Below are 13,456 nucleotides of genomic sequence, written 5' to 3' on the forward strand. Positions count from 1 at the left end.
AACCGAGCATAAACCAGCCTTATGCGTGCCTGCGTCTGCGTGCGTGCCTGCGTGTGCGTACCTGCGTGTGTGTACCTGCGTGTGTGTACCTGCGGTTTTTTTTGTGTGTGCGTCTGCGTGCCTGCGTATGCGTGCCTGCGTCTGCGTGCGTGCCTGCGTGTGCGTACCTGCGCGTGTGTACCTGCGTGTGTGTACCTGCGTTTTTTTTTGTGCGTGTGCGTACTTGCGTGTGCGTAGCTGCGTGTGTGTACCTGCGTTTTTTTTTGTGTGCGTCTGCGTGCCTGCGTCTGCGTGTGTGCGTACCTGCGTGTGTGTGTACCTGCGTGTACATGCATTTGGGTAAAAAAAATTGCGTGTGTGTGTGCACCTGCATTACATCGGTTTTTCAGACCAAATGTTGAATAAAATTGTAAAATTTGAATTTGTATGCTATCTATTATGCACATTTGTTCGTATACAATACATTCTTGTACTAGGAATGAAAGAAACACTTGCAAGATCAACATTAGTTAAACTGACAAACCCCACATGAATTACTACAACAAGGTGAAATTATGTTGGACTAAGTTGTTTGACCAATAATATAATACATTGAAATTGATTTGATCAAAAAAACCTGCAAATTAGTTTAATTTAAATATTAAAATTATGTTCAAATAACATGATTAAGGTTCGCTGACATAACATGATTTGTTTACGTGGAATTTAGGTGGCATGATAAAATCATGTTGGTTCAATGAAGTACAAACAAATAAATTCAACAAGATGCAAATTAGTTGAATGAAAATATTAACATTATGTTCAACCTACACATGTACAATGTGTTCAAATAACATGATTAAGGTTCGCTGACATAACATGATTTGTTTACGTGGAATTTAGGTGGCATGATAAAATCATGTTGGTTCAATGAAGTACAAACAAATAAATTCAACAAGATGCAAATTAGTTGAATGAAAATATTAACATTATGTTCAACCTACACATGTACAATGTGTTCAAATAACATGATTAAGATTCGCTGACATAACATGATTTGTTTACGTGGAATTTAGGTGGCATGATAAAATCACGTTGATCCAATGATTTTTTTTTTTGAGTGTAGTACTTGGATGGGAGACCGCCTGGGAATACCAGGTGCTGTAAGCTTTTTCTTTTTCAACTCGAGCTCATGCATAACGTGACCTGGATCTTTACTGCCAACCGTTTGGGAGAATTTAAGCAACATACAAAGACTGACAACGTCTCTCTAAACTATTTTTGTGTAAAATGAGGACGGTATAGTGATACTGCCAGCAGGGAGCACCAGAGAGCTGAAACGACAGTTCTACATTTCTTAAACTTTCACCCACACGAACACGCGCAAGCACTTCAGATCAATCAAAGACCATGGGAAGACGGCGAAAATACCAGTGGCGTGTTGCGTGGGGATTTCTTTTGAGGAAGCCAAATGAGACAACACCTTTAATCTACATGCTTTTTTGAAGGTGGGGGACAGAAAAGAGTATACGTCGCAAATTGTATCTATTGAATGTAACTACAAGAGCTATTTCAGCGCCTGGTTACCAGGACTTACACGTGCTCGCCCTCTTTCGCGCGCTCACACACACACACACACACACACACACACACACACACACACACACACACACACACACACACACACACACACACACACACACACACACACACACACACACCCTACAACAACTTCATTTGATTGACCAATGCAACTTATTCCAGACAGACAATGCACAATTAGACATACAATAACACAAAAAATAATAAACGGACACCTCAGGGAACAGTAATGCCACACCGGGAGGTGGGTAGCCTACTTTACTCACCCTGTTTGTAGATGAAGGCCATTCTCCTGTCTTTCATGGTGGCGAAGAGGTCAATAAGAGACCCAGGGGTTGTTCAGGGTGCATGAATCTTTACGAAAAAGAAGACATGGCCAGCGAAATAGTAGCTGAAGTTCAGCGCTACCAGTCGGTGAGGACACAGTTCTCCTCATTGAAAGTGCGATAACCACTCATCTTTCTCTCCATGCACGCAGCTGAAGCTTCGGCATTGGCCTGCATGTCAGATTCAATTTTTAGTTGCTGCCCATGTGGCAGTTTGGTTTCATTTTACTAAATACTCTAAATCTCAACCCTCCATAACTGCACTTGCTTATACGATAAAATGATAAAAATGCAAAAGTGCAAATCTCCCGCTATTTGTTTACGTTGACGTTGATGCTTTGATTTGATTGGTGTGAAGCCAAGTGGCTTCCCTTTGCACCCTGCTGACTAATCACAGTAGGGCAGTGTCATGACGGTTGCCTCACCTGATAGGTTAAACCTTCTTATTTTTCTTCACCAAGGGATGCCATCTCGGGCTGGCTTCCTCACGGACATACAGTGTGCAATGTCGTGTTTGACCGCGTATTCAGTACTTACAATTTAGAGGGGCGCTGTTTCGCACATTTTGAAATTCTCAATGAGACGAGAAAATGTGGAAGAAATGACCTCAACACAGCACCAAAGAATAACCAAAACTGTTAATATTAATGTTTTTATTGGATGTCTAAAAAACATAAAAGAATTCTCCGACACTTTAACCATTAACCTTGGTACAAACATTTAACATCACACACACACACACACACACACACACACACACACACACACACACACACACACACACACACACACACACACACACACACACACACACACACACACACACACACGCAGTGTATTGCAGATAATTAATTAATTCAGATGTCATAATAATCGTTGACATGGATAAGGATTCCTATTGAATAATTTACTGCCGTCTCTATTGAACTAGTGATTGTTTTTGTAACAGTGTAACGTCGGACCTCAGCAGCTTTCTCACTCCTTACGTGCTACTGTATAAATGCTGGTTTTGCGGCAGCAATAATTGCTTACGGCCATACCACCCTGAACACGCCCGATCTCGTCTGATCTCGGAAGCTAAGCAGGGTCGGGCCTGGTTAGTACTTGGATGGGAGACCGCCTGGGAATACCAGGTGCTGTAAGCTTTTTCTTTTTCAACTCGAGCTCATGCATAACGTGACCTGGATCTTTACTGCCAACCGTTTGGGAGAATTTAAGCAACATACAAAGACTGACAACGTCTCTCTAAACTATTTTTGTGTAAAATGAGGACGGTATAGTGATACTGCCAGCAGGGAGCACCAGAGAGCTGAAACGACAGTTCTACATTTCTTAATCTTTCACCCACACGAACACGCGCAAGCACTTCAGATCAATCAAAGACCATGGGAAGACGGCGAAAATACCAGTGGCGTGTTGCGTGGGGATTTCTTTTGAGGAAGCCAAATGAGACAACACCTTTAATCTACATGCTTTTTTGAAGGTGGGGGACAGAAAAGAGTATACGTCGCAAATTGTATCTATTGAATGTAACTACAAGAGCTATTTCAGCGCCTGGTTACCAGGACTTACACGTGCTCGCCCTCTTTCGCGCTCACACACACACACACACACACACACACACACACACACACACACACACACACACACACACACACACACACACACACACACACACACACACACACACACACCCTACAACAACTTCATTTGATTGACCAATGCAACTTATTCCAGACAGACAATGCACAATTAGACATACAATAACACAAAAAATAATAAACGGACACCTCAGGGAACAGTAATGCCACACCGGGAGGTGGGTAGCCTACTTTACTCACCCTGTTTGTAGATGAAGGCCATTCTCCTGTCTTTCATGGTGGCGAAGAGGTCAATAAGAGACCCAGGGGTTGTTCAGGGTGCATGAATCTTTACGAAAAAGAAGACATGGCCAGCGAAATAGTAGCTGAAGTTCAGCGCTACCAGTCGGTGAGGACACAGTTCTCCTCATTGAAAGTGCGATAACCACTCATCTTTCTCTCCGTGCACGCAGCTGAAGCTTCGGCATTGGCCTGCATGTCAGATTCAATTTTTAGTTGCTGCCCATGTGGCAGTTTGGTTTCATTTTACTAAATACTCTAAATCTCAACCCTCCATAACTGCACTTGCTTATACGATAAAATGATAAAAATGCAAAAGTGCAAATCTCCCGCTATTTGTTTACGTTGACGTTGATGCTTTGATTTGATTGGTGTGAAGCCAAGTGGCTTCCCTTTGCACCCTGCTGACTAATCACAGTAGGGCAGTGTCATGACGGTTGCCTCACCTGATAGGTTAAACCTTCTTATTTTTCTTCACCAAGGGATGCCATCTCGGGCTGGCTTCCTCACGGACATACAGTGTGCAATGTCGTGTTTGACCGCGTATTCAGTACTTACAATTTAGAGGGGCGCTGTTTCGCACATTTTGAAATTCTCAATGAGACGAGAAAATGTGGAAGAAATGACCTCAACACAGCACCAAAGAATAACCAAAACTGTTAATATTAATGTTTTTATTGGATGTCTAAAAAACATAAAATAATTCTCTGACACTTTAACCATTAACCTTGGTAAAAACATTTAACATCACACACACACACACACACACACACACACACACACACACACACACACACACACACACACACACACACACACACACACACACACACACACACACACACACACACACACACACACACACACACACACACACACACACACACACACACACACACACACACACGCAGTGTATTGCAGATAATTAATTAATTCAGATGTCATAATAATCGTTTACATGGATAAGGATTCCTACTGAATAATTTACTGCCGTCTCTATTGAACTAGTGATTGTTTTTGTAACAGTGTAACGTCGGACCTCAGCAGCTTTCTCACTCCTTACGTGCTACTGTATAAATGCTGGTTTTGCGGCAGCAATAATTGCTTACGGCCATACCACCCTGAACACGCCCGATCTCGTCTGATCTCGGAAGCTAAGCAGGGTCGGGCCTGGTTAGTACTTGGATGGGAGACCGCCTGGGAATACCAGGTGCTGTAAGCTTTTTCTTTTTCAACTCGAGCTCATGCATAACGTGACCTGGATCTTTACTGCCAACCGTTTGGGAGAATTTAAGCAACATATAAAGACTGACAACGTCTCTCTAAACTATTTTTGTGTAAAATGAGGACGGTATAGTGATACTGCCAGCAGGGAGCACCAGAGAGCTGAAACGACAGTTCTACATTTCTTAAACTTTCACCCACACGAACACGCGCAAGCACTTCAGATCAATCAAAGACCATGGGAAGACGGCGAAAATACCAGTGGCGTGTTGCGTGGGGATTTCTTTTGAGGAAGCCAAATGAGACAACACCTTTAATCTACATGCTTTTTTGAAGGTGGGGGACAGAAAAGAGTATACGTCGCAAATTGTATCTATTGAATGTAACTACAAGAGCTATTTCAGCGCCTGGTTACCAGGACTTACACGTGCTCGCCCTCTTTCGCGCTCACACACACACACACACACACACACACACACACACACACACACACACACACACACACACACACACACACACACACACACACACACACACACACACACACACACACACACCCTACAACAACTTCATTTGATTGACCAATGCAACTTATTCCAGACAGACAATGCACAATTAGACATACAATAACACAAAAAATAATAAACGGACACCTCAGGGAACAGTAATGCCACACCGGGAGGTGGGTAGCCTACTTTACTCACCCTGTTTGTAGATGAAGGCCATTCTCCTGTCTTTCATGGTGGCGAAGAGGTCAATAAGAGACCCAGGGGTTGTTCAGGGTGCATGAATCTTTACGAAAAAGAAGACATGGCCAGCGAAATAGTAGCTGAAGTTCAGCGCTACCAGTCGGTGAGGACACAGTTCTCCTCATTGAAAGTGCGATAACCACTCATCTTTCTCTCCGTGCACGCAGCTGAAGCTTCGGCATTGGCCTGCATGTCAGATTCAATTTTTAGTTGCTGCCCATGTGGCAGTTTGGTTTCATTTTACTAAATACTCTAAATCTCAACCCTCCATAACTGCACTTGCTTATACGATAAAATGATAAAAATGCAAAAGTGCAAATCTCCCGCTATTTGTTTACGTTGACGTTGATGCTTTGATTTGATTGGTGTGAAGCCAAGTGGCTTCCCTTTGCACCCTGCTGACTAATCACAGTAGGGCAGTGTCATGACGGTTGCCTCACCTGATAGGTTAAACCTTCTTATTTTTCTTCACCAAGGGATGCCATCTCGGGCTGGCTTCCTCACGGACATACAGTGTGCAATGTCGTGTTTGACCACGTATTCAGTACTTACAATTTAGAGGGGCGCTGTTTCGCACATTTTGAAATTCTCAATGAGACGAGAAAATGTGGAAGAAATGACCTCAACACAGCACCAAAGAATAACCAAAACTGTTAATATTAATGTTTTTATTGGATGTCTAAAAAACATAAAATAATTCTCTGACACTTTAACCATTAACCTTGGTAAAAACATTTAACATCACACACACACACACACACACACACACACACACACACACACACACACACACACACACACACACACACACACACACACACACACACACACACACACACACACGCACACACACACGCAGTGTATTGCAGATAATTAATTAATTCAGATGTCATAATAATCGTTTACATGGATAAGGATTCCTACTGAATAATTTACTGCCGTCTCTATTGAACTAGTGATTGTTTTTGTAACAGTGTAACGTCGGACCTCAGCAGCTTTCTCACTCCTTACGTGCTACTGTATAAATGCTGGTTTTGCGGCAGCAATAATTGCTTACGGCCATACCACCCTGAACACGCCCGATCTCGTCTGATCTCGGAAGCTAAGCAGGGTCGGGCCTGGTTAGTACTTGGATGGGAGACCGCCTGGGAATACCAGGTGCTGTAAGCTTTTTCTTTTTCAACTCGAGCTCATGCATAACGTGACCTGGATCTTTACTGCCAACCGTTTGGGAGAATTTAAGCAACATATAAAGACTGACAACGTCTCTCTAAACTATTTTTGTGTAAAATGAGGACGGTATAGTGATACTGCCAGCAGGGAGCACCAGAGAGCTGAAACGACAGTTCTACATTTCTTAAACTTTCACCCACACGAACACGCGCAAGCACTTCAGATCAATCAAAGACCATGGGAAGACGGCGAAAATACCAGTGGCGTGTTGCGTGGGGATTTCTTTTGAGGAAGCCAAATTAGACAACACCTTTAATCTACATGCTTTTTTGAAGGTGGGGGACAGAAAAGAGTATACGTCGCAAATTGTATCTATTGAATGTAACTACAAGAGCTATTTCAGCGCCTGGTTACCAGGACTTACACGTGCTCGCCCTCTTTCGCGCTCACACACACACACACACACACACACACACACACACACACACACACACACACACACACACACACACACACACACACACACACACACACACACACACACACACACACACACACACACACACCCTACAACAACTTCATTTGATTGACCAATGCAACTTATTCCAGACAGACAATGCACAATTAGACATACAATAACACAAAAAATAATAAACGGACACCTCAGGGAACAGTAATGCCACACCGGGAGGTGGGTAGCCTACTTTACTCACCCTGTTTGTAGATGAAGGCCATTCTCCTGTCTTTCATGGTGGCGAAGAGGTCAATAAGAGACCCAGGGGTTGTTCAGGGTGCATGAATCTTTACGAAAAAGAAGACATGGCCAGCGAAATAGTAGCTGAAGTTCAGCGCTACCAGTCGGTGAGGACACAGTTCTCCTCATTGAAAGTGCGATAACCACTCATCTTTCTCTCCGTGCACGCAGCTGAAGCTTCGGCATTGGCCTGCATGTCAGATTCAATTTTTAGTTGCTGCCCATGTGGCAGTTTGGTTTCATTTTACTAAATACTCTAAATCTCAACCCTCCATAACTGCACTTGCATATACGATAAAATGATAAAAATGCAAAAGTGCAAATCTCCCGCTATTTGTTTACGTTGACGTTGATGCTTTGATTTGATTGGTGTGAAGCCAAGTGGCTTCCCTTTGCACCCTGCTGACTAATCACAGTAGGGCAGTGTCATGACGGTTGCCTCACCTGATAGGTTAAACCTTCTTATTTTTCTTCACCAAGGGATGCCATCTCGGGCTGGCTTCCTCACGGACATACAGTGTGCAATGTCGTGTTTGACCGCGTATTCAGTACTTACAATTTAGAGGGGCGCTGTTTCGCACATTTTGAAATTCTCAATGAGACGAGAAAATGTGGAAGAAATGACCTCAACACAGCACCAAAGAATAACCCAAACTGTTAATATTAATGTTTTTATTGGATGTCTAAAAAACATAAAAGAATTCTCCGACACTTTAACCATTAACCTTGGTACAAACATTTATCACACACACACACACACACACACACACACACACACACACACACACACACACACACACACACACACACACACACACACACACACACACACACACACACACACACACACACACACACACACGCAGTGTATTGCAGATAATTAATTAATTCAGATGTCATAATAATCGTTTACATGGATAAGGATTCCTACTGAATAATTTACTGCCGTCTCTATTGAACTAGTGATTGTTTTTGTAACAGTGTAACGTCGGACCTCAGCAGCTTTCTCACTCCTTACGTGCTACTGTATAAATGCTGGTTTTGCGGCAGCAATAATTGCTTACGGCCATACCACCCTGAACACGCCCGATCTCGTCTGATCTCGGAAGCTAAGCAGGGTCGGGCCTGGTTAGTACTTGGATGGGAGACCGCCTGGGAATACCAGGTGCTGTAAGCTTTTTCTTTTTCAACTCGAGCTCATGCATAACGTGACCTGGATCTTTACTGCCAACCGTTTGGGAGAATTTAAGCAACATACAAAGACTGACAACGTCTCTCTAAACTATTTTTGTGTAAAATGAGGACGGTATAGTGATACTGCCAGCAGGGAGCACCAGAGAGCTGAAACGACAGTTCTACATTTCTTAAACTTTCACCCACACGAACACGCGCAAGCACTTCAGATCAATCAAAGACCATGGGAAGACGGCGAAAATACCAGTGGCGTGTTGCGTGGGGATTTCTTTTGAGGAAGCCAAATGAGACAACACCTTTAATCTACATGCTTTTTTGAAGGTGGGGGACAGAAAAGAGTATACGTCGCAAATTGTATCTATTGAATGTAACTACAAGAGCTATTTCAGCGCCTGGTTACCAGGCCTTACACGTGCTCGCCCTCTTTCGCGCTCACACACACACACACACACACACACACACACACACACACACACACACACACACACACACACACACACACACACACACACACACACACACACACACACACACACACACACTACAACAACTTCATTTGATTGACCAATGCAACTTATTCCAGACAGACAATGCACAATTAGACATACAATAACACAAAAAATAATAAACGGACACCTCAGGGAACAGTAATGCCACACCGGGAGGTGGGTAGCCTACTTTACTCACCCTGTTTGTAGATGAAGGCCATTCTCCTGTCTTTCATGGTGGCGAAGAGGTCAATAAGAGACCCAGGGGTTGTTCAGGGTGCATGAATCTTTACGAAAAAGAAGACATGGCCAGCGAAATAGTAGCTGAAGTTCAGCGCTACCAGTCGGTGAGGACACAGTTCTCCTCATTGAAAGTGCGATAACCACTCATCTTTCTCTCCGTGCACGCAGCTGAAGCTTCGGCATTGGCCTGCATGTCAGATTCAATTTTTAGTTGCTGCCCATGTGGCAGTTTGGTTTCATTTTACTAAATACTCTAAATCTCAACCCTCCATAACTGCACTTGCATATACGATAAAATGATAAAAATGCAAAAGTGCAAATCTCCCGCTATTTGTTTACGTTGACGTTGATGCTTTGATTTGATTGGTGTGAAGCCAAGTGGCTTCCCTTTGCACCCTGCTGACTAATCACAGTAGGGCAGTGTCATGACGGTTGCCTCACCTGATAGGTTAAACCTTCTTATTTTTCTTCACCAAGGGATGCCATCTCGGGCTGGCTTCCTCACGGACATACAGTGTGCAATGTCGTGTTTGACCGCGTATTCAGTACTTACAATTTAGAGGGGCGCTGTTTCGCACATTTTGAAATTCTCAATGAGACGAGAAAATGTGGAAGAAATGACCTCAACACAGCACCAAAGAATAACCAAAACTGTTAATATTAATGTTTTTATTGGATGTCTAAAAAACATAAAAGAATTCTCCGACACTTTAACCATTAACCTTGGTACAAACATTTAACATCACACACACACACACACACACACACACACACACACACACACACACACACACACACACACACACACACACACACACACACGCAGTGTATTGCAGATAATTAATTAATTCAGATGTCATAATAATCGTTTACATGGATAAGGATTCCTACTGAATAATTTACTGCCGTCTCTATTGAACTAGTGATTGTTTTTGTAACAGTGTAACGTCGGACCTCAGCAGCTTTCTCACTCCTTACGTGCTACTGTATAAATGCTGGTTTTGCGGCAGCAATAATTGCTTACGGCCATACCACCCTGAACACGCCCGATCTCGTCTGATCTCGGAAGCTAAGCAGGGTCGGGCCTGGTTAGTACTTGGATGGGAGACCTCCTCAGAAGCCCAGGTTGCTGTAAGTAGTGACGGGTGTCACCAAAAGAGAAAAAAAAACACGCCCGATCTCGTCTGATCTCGGAAGCTAAGCAGGGTCGGGCCTGGTTAGTACTTGGATGGGAGACCGCCTGGGAATACCAGGTGCTGTAAGCTTTTTCTTTTTCAACTCGAGCTCATGCATAACGTGACCTGGATCTTTACTGCCAACCGTTTGGGAGAATTTAAGCAACATACAAAGACTGACAACGTCTCTCTAAACTATTTTTGTGTAAAATGAGGACGGTATAGTGATACTGCCAGCAGGGAGCACCAGAGAGCTGAAACGACAGTTCTACATTTCTTAAACTTTCACCCACACGAACACGCGCAAGCACTTCAGATCAATCAAAGACCATGGGAAGACGGCGAAAATACCAGTGGCGTGTTGCGTGGGGATTTCTTTTGAGGAAGCCAAATGAGACAACACCTTTAATCTACATGCTTTTTTGAAGGTGGGGGACAGAAAAGAGTATACGTCGCAAATTGTATCTATTGAATGTAACTACAAGAGCTATTTCAGCGCCTGGTTACCAGGACTTACCCGTGCTCGCCCTCTTTCGCGCTCACACACACACACACACACACACACACACACACACACACACACACACACACACACACACACACACACACACACACACACACACACACACACACACACACACACACACACACACACACACACACTACAACAACTTCATTTGATTGACCAATGCAACTTATTCCAGACAGACAATGCACAATTAGACATACAATAACACAAAAAATAATAAACGGACACCTCAGGGAACAGTAATGCCACACCGGGAGGTGGGTAGCCTACTTTACTCACCCTGTTTGTAGATGAAGGCCATTCTCCTGTCTTTCATGGTGGCGAAGAGGTCAATAAGAGACCCAGGGGTTGTTCAGGGTGCATGAATCTTTACGAAAAAGAAGACATGGCCAGCGAAATAGTAGCTGAAGTTCAGCGCTACCAGTCGGTGAGGACACAGTTCTCCTCATTGAAAGTGCGATAACCACTCATCTTTCTCTCCGTGCACGCAGCTGAAGCTTCGGCATTGGCCTGCATGTCAGATTCAATTTTTAGTTGCTGCCCATGTGGCAGTTTGGTTTCATTTTACTAAATACTCTAAATCTCAACCCTCCATAACTGCACTTGCTTATACGATAAAATGATAAAAATGCAAAAGTGCAAATCTCCCGCTATTTGTTTACGTTGACGTTGATGCTTTGATTTGATTGGTGTGAAGCCAAGTGGCTTCCCTTTGCACCCTGCTGACTAATCACAGTAGGGCAGTGTCATGACGGTTGCCTCACCTGATAGGTTAAACCTTCTTATTTTTCTTCACCAAGGGATGCCATCTCGGGCTGGCTTCCTCACGGACATACAGTGTGCAATGTCGTGTTTGACCGCGTATTCAGTACTTACAATTTAGAGGGGCGCTGTTTCGCACATTTTGAAATTCTCAATGAGACGAGAAAATGTGGAAGAAATGACCTCAACACAGCACCAAAGAATAACCAAAACTGTTAATATTAATGTTTTTATTGGATGTCTAAAAAACATAAAAGAATTCTCCGACACTTTAACCATTAACCTTGGTACAAACATTTAACATCACACACACACACACACACACACACACACACACACACACACACACACACACACACACACACACACACACACACACACACACACACACACACACACACACACACACACACACACACACACACACGCAGTGTATTGCAGATAATTAATTAATTCAGATGTCATAATAATCGTTTACATGGATAAGGATTCCTACTGAATAATTTACTGCCGTCTCTATTGAACTAGTGATTGTTTTTGTAACAGTGTAACGTCGGACCTCAGCAGCTTTCTCACTCCTTACGTGCTACTGTATAAATGCTGGTTTTGCGGCAGCAATAATTGCTTACGGCCATACCACCCTGAACACGCCCGATCTCGTCTGATCTCGGAAGCTAAGCAGGGTCGGGCCTGGTTAGTACTTGGATGGGAGACCGCCTGGGAATACCAGGTGCTGTAAGCTTTTTCTTTTTCAACTCGAGCTCATGCATAACGTGACCTGGATCTTTACTGCCAACCGTTTGGGAGAATTTAAGCAACATACAAAGACTGACAACGTCTCTCTAAACTATTGTTGTGTAAAATGAGGACGGTATAGTGATACTGCCAGCAGGGAGCACCAGAGAGCTGAAACGACAGTTCTACATTTCTTAAACTTTCACCCACACGAACACGCGCAAGCACTTCAGATCAATCAAAGACCATGGGAAGACGGCGAAAATACCAGTGGCGTGTTGCGTGGGGATTTCTTTTGAGGAAGCCAAATGAGAAAACACCTTTAATCTACATGCTTTTTTGAAGGTGGGGGACAGAAAAGAGTATACGTCGCAAATTGTATCTATTGAATGTAACTACAAGAGCTATTTCAGCGCCTGGTTACCAGGACTTACACGTGCTCGCCCTCTTTCGCGCTCACACACACACACACACACACACACACACACACACACACACACACACACACACACACACACACACACACACACACACACACACACACACACACACACACACACACACACACACACACACACACACACACACAACAACAACTTCATTTGATTGACCAATGCAACTTATTCCAGACAGACAATGCACA

At 43.5% G+C, this 13,456-nt stretch overlaps 6 non-coding genes across 6 annotated transcripts; all 6 read left to right on the top strand.

Annotated features, from left to right (window-relative positions):
* The first annotated feature begins 2,933 nt into the window (after positions 1-2,933).
* On the top strand, positions 2,934-3,052 carry LOC130397732 (5S ribosomal RNA). Its single transcript, XR_008900316.1, has one exon. It is a non-coding gene; the product is annotated as a 5S ribosomal RNA (ribosomal RNA).
* Positions 3,053-4,890: 1,838 nt separating this feature from the next.
* On the top strand, positions 4,891-5,009 carry LOC130397733 (5S ribosomal RNA). The gene has a single exon (XR_008900318.1). It is a non-coding gene; the product is annotated as a 5S ribosomal RNA (ribosomal RNA).
* Positions 5,010-6,811: 1,802 nt separating this feature from the next.
* Positions 6,812-6,930, top strand: LOC130397734 (5S ribosomal RNA). Its single transcript, XR_008900319.1, has one exon. It is a non-coding gene; the product is annotated as a 5S ribosomal RNA (ribosomal RNA).
* A 1,815-nt stretch (positions 6,931-8,745) lies between these two features.
* On the top strand, positions 8,746-8,864 carry LOC130397735 (5S ribosomal RNA). The gene has a single exon (XR_008900320.1). It is a non-coding gene; the product is annotated as a 5S ribosomal RNA (ribosomal RNA).
* Positions 8,865-10,630: 1,766 nt separating this feature from the next.
* LOC130394158 (5S ribosomal RNA) lies at positions 10,631-10,750 on the top strand. The gene has a single exon (XR_008897344.1). It is a non-coding gene; the product is annotated as a 5S ribosomal RNA (ribosomal RNA).
* Positions 10,751-12,701: 1,951 nt separating this feature from the next.
* LOC130397737 (5S ribosomal RNA) lies at positions 12,702-12,820 on the top strand. Its single transcript, XR_008900322.1, has one exon. It is a non-coding gene; the product is annotated as a 5S ribosomal RNA (ribosomal RNA).
* The last annotated feature ends 636 nt before the right edge of the window (positions 12,821-13,456 follow it).

This window comes from Gadus chalcogrammus, chromosome 12 (assembly GCF_026213295.1).
Source record: "Gadus chalcogrammus isolate NIFS_2021 chromosome 12, NIFS_Gcha_1.0, whole genome shotgun sequence".
Taxonomy (NCBI): Eukaryota; Metazoa; Chordata; class Actinopteri; order Gadiformes; family Gadidae; genus Gadus; species Gadus chalcogrammus.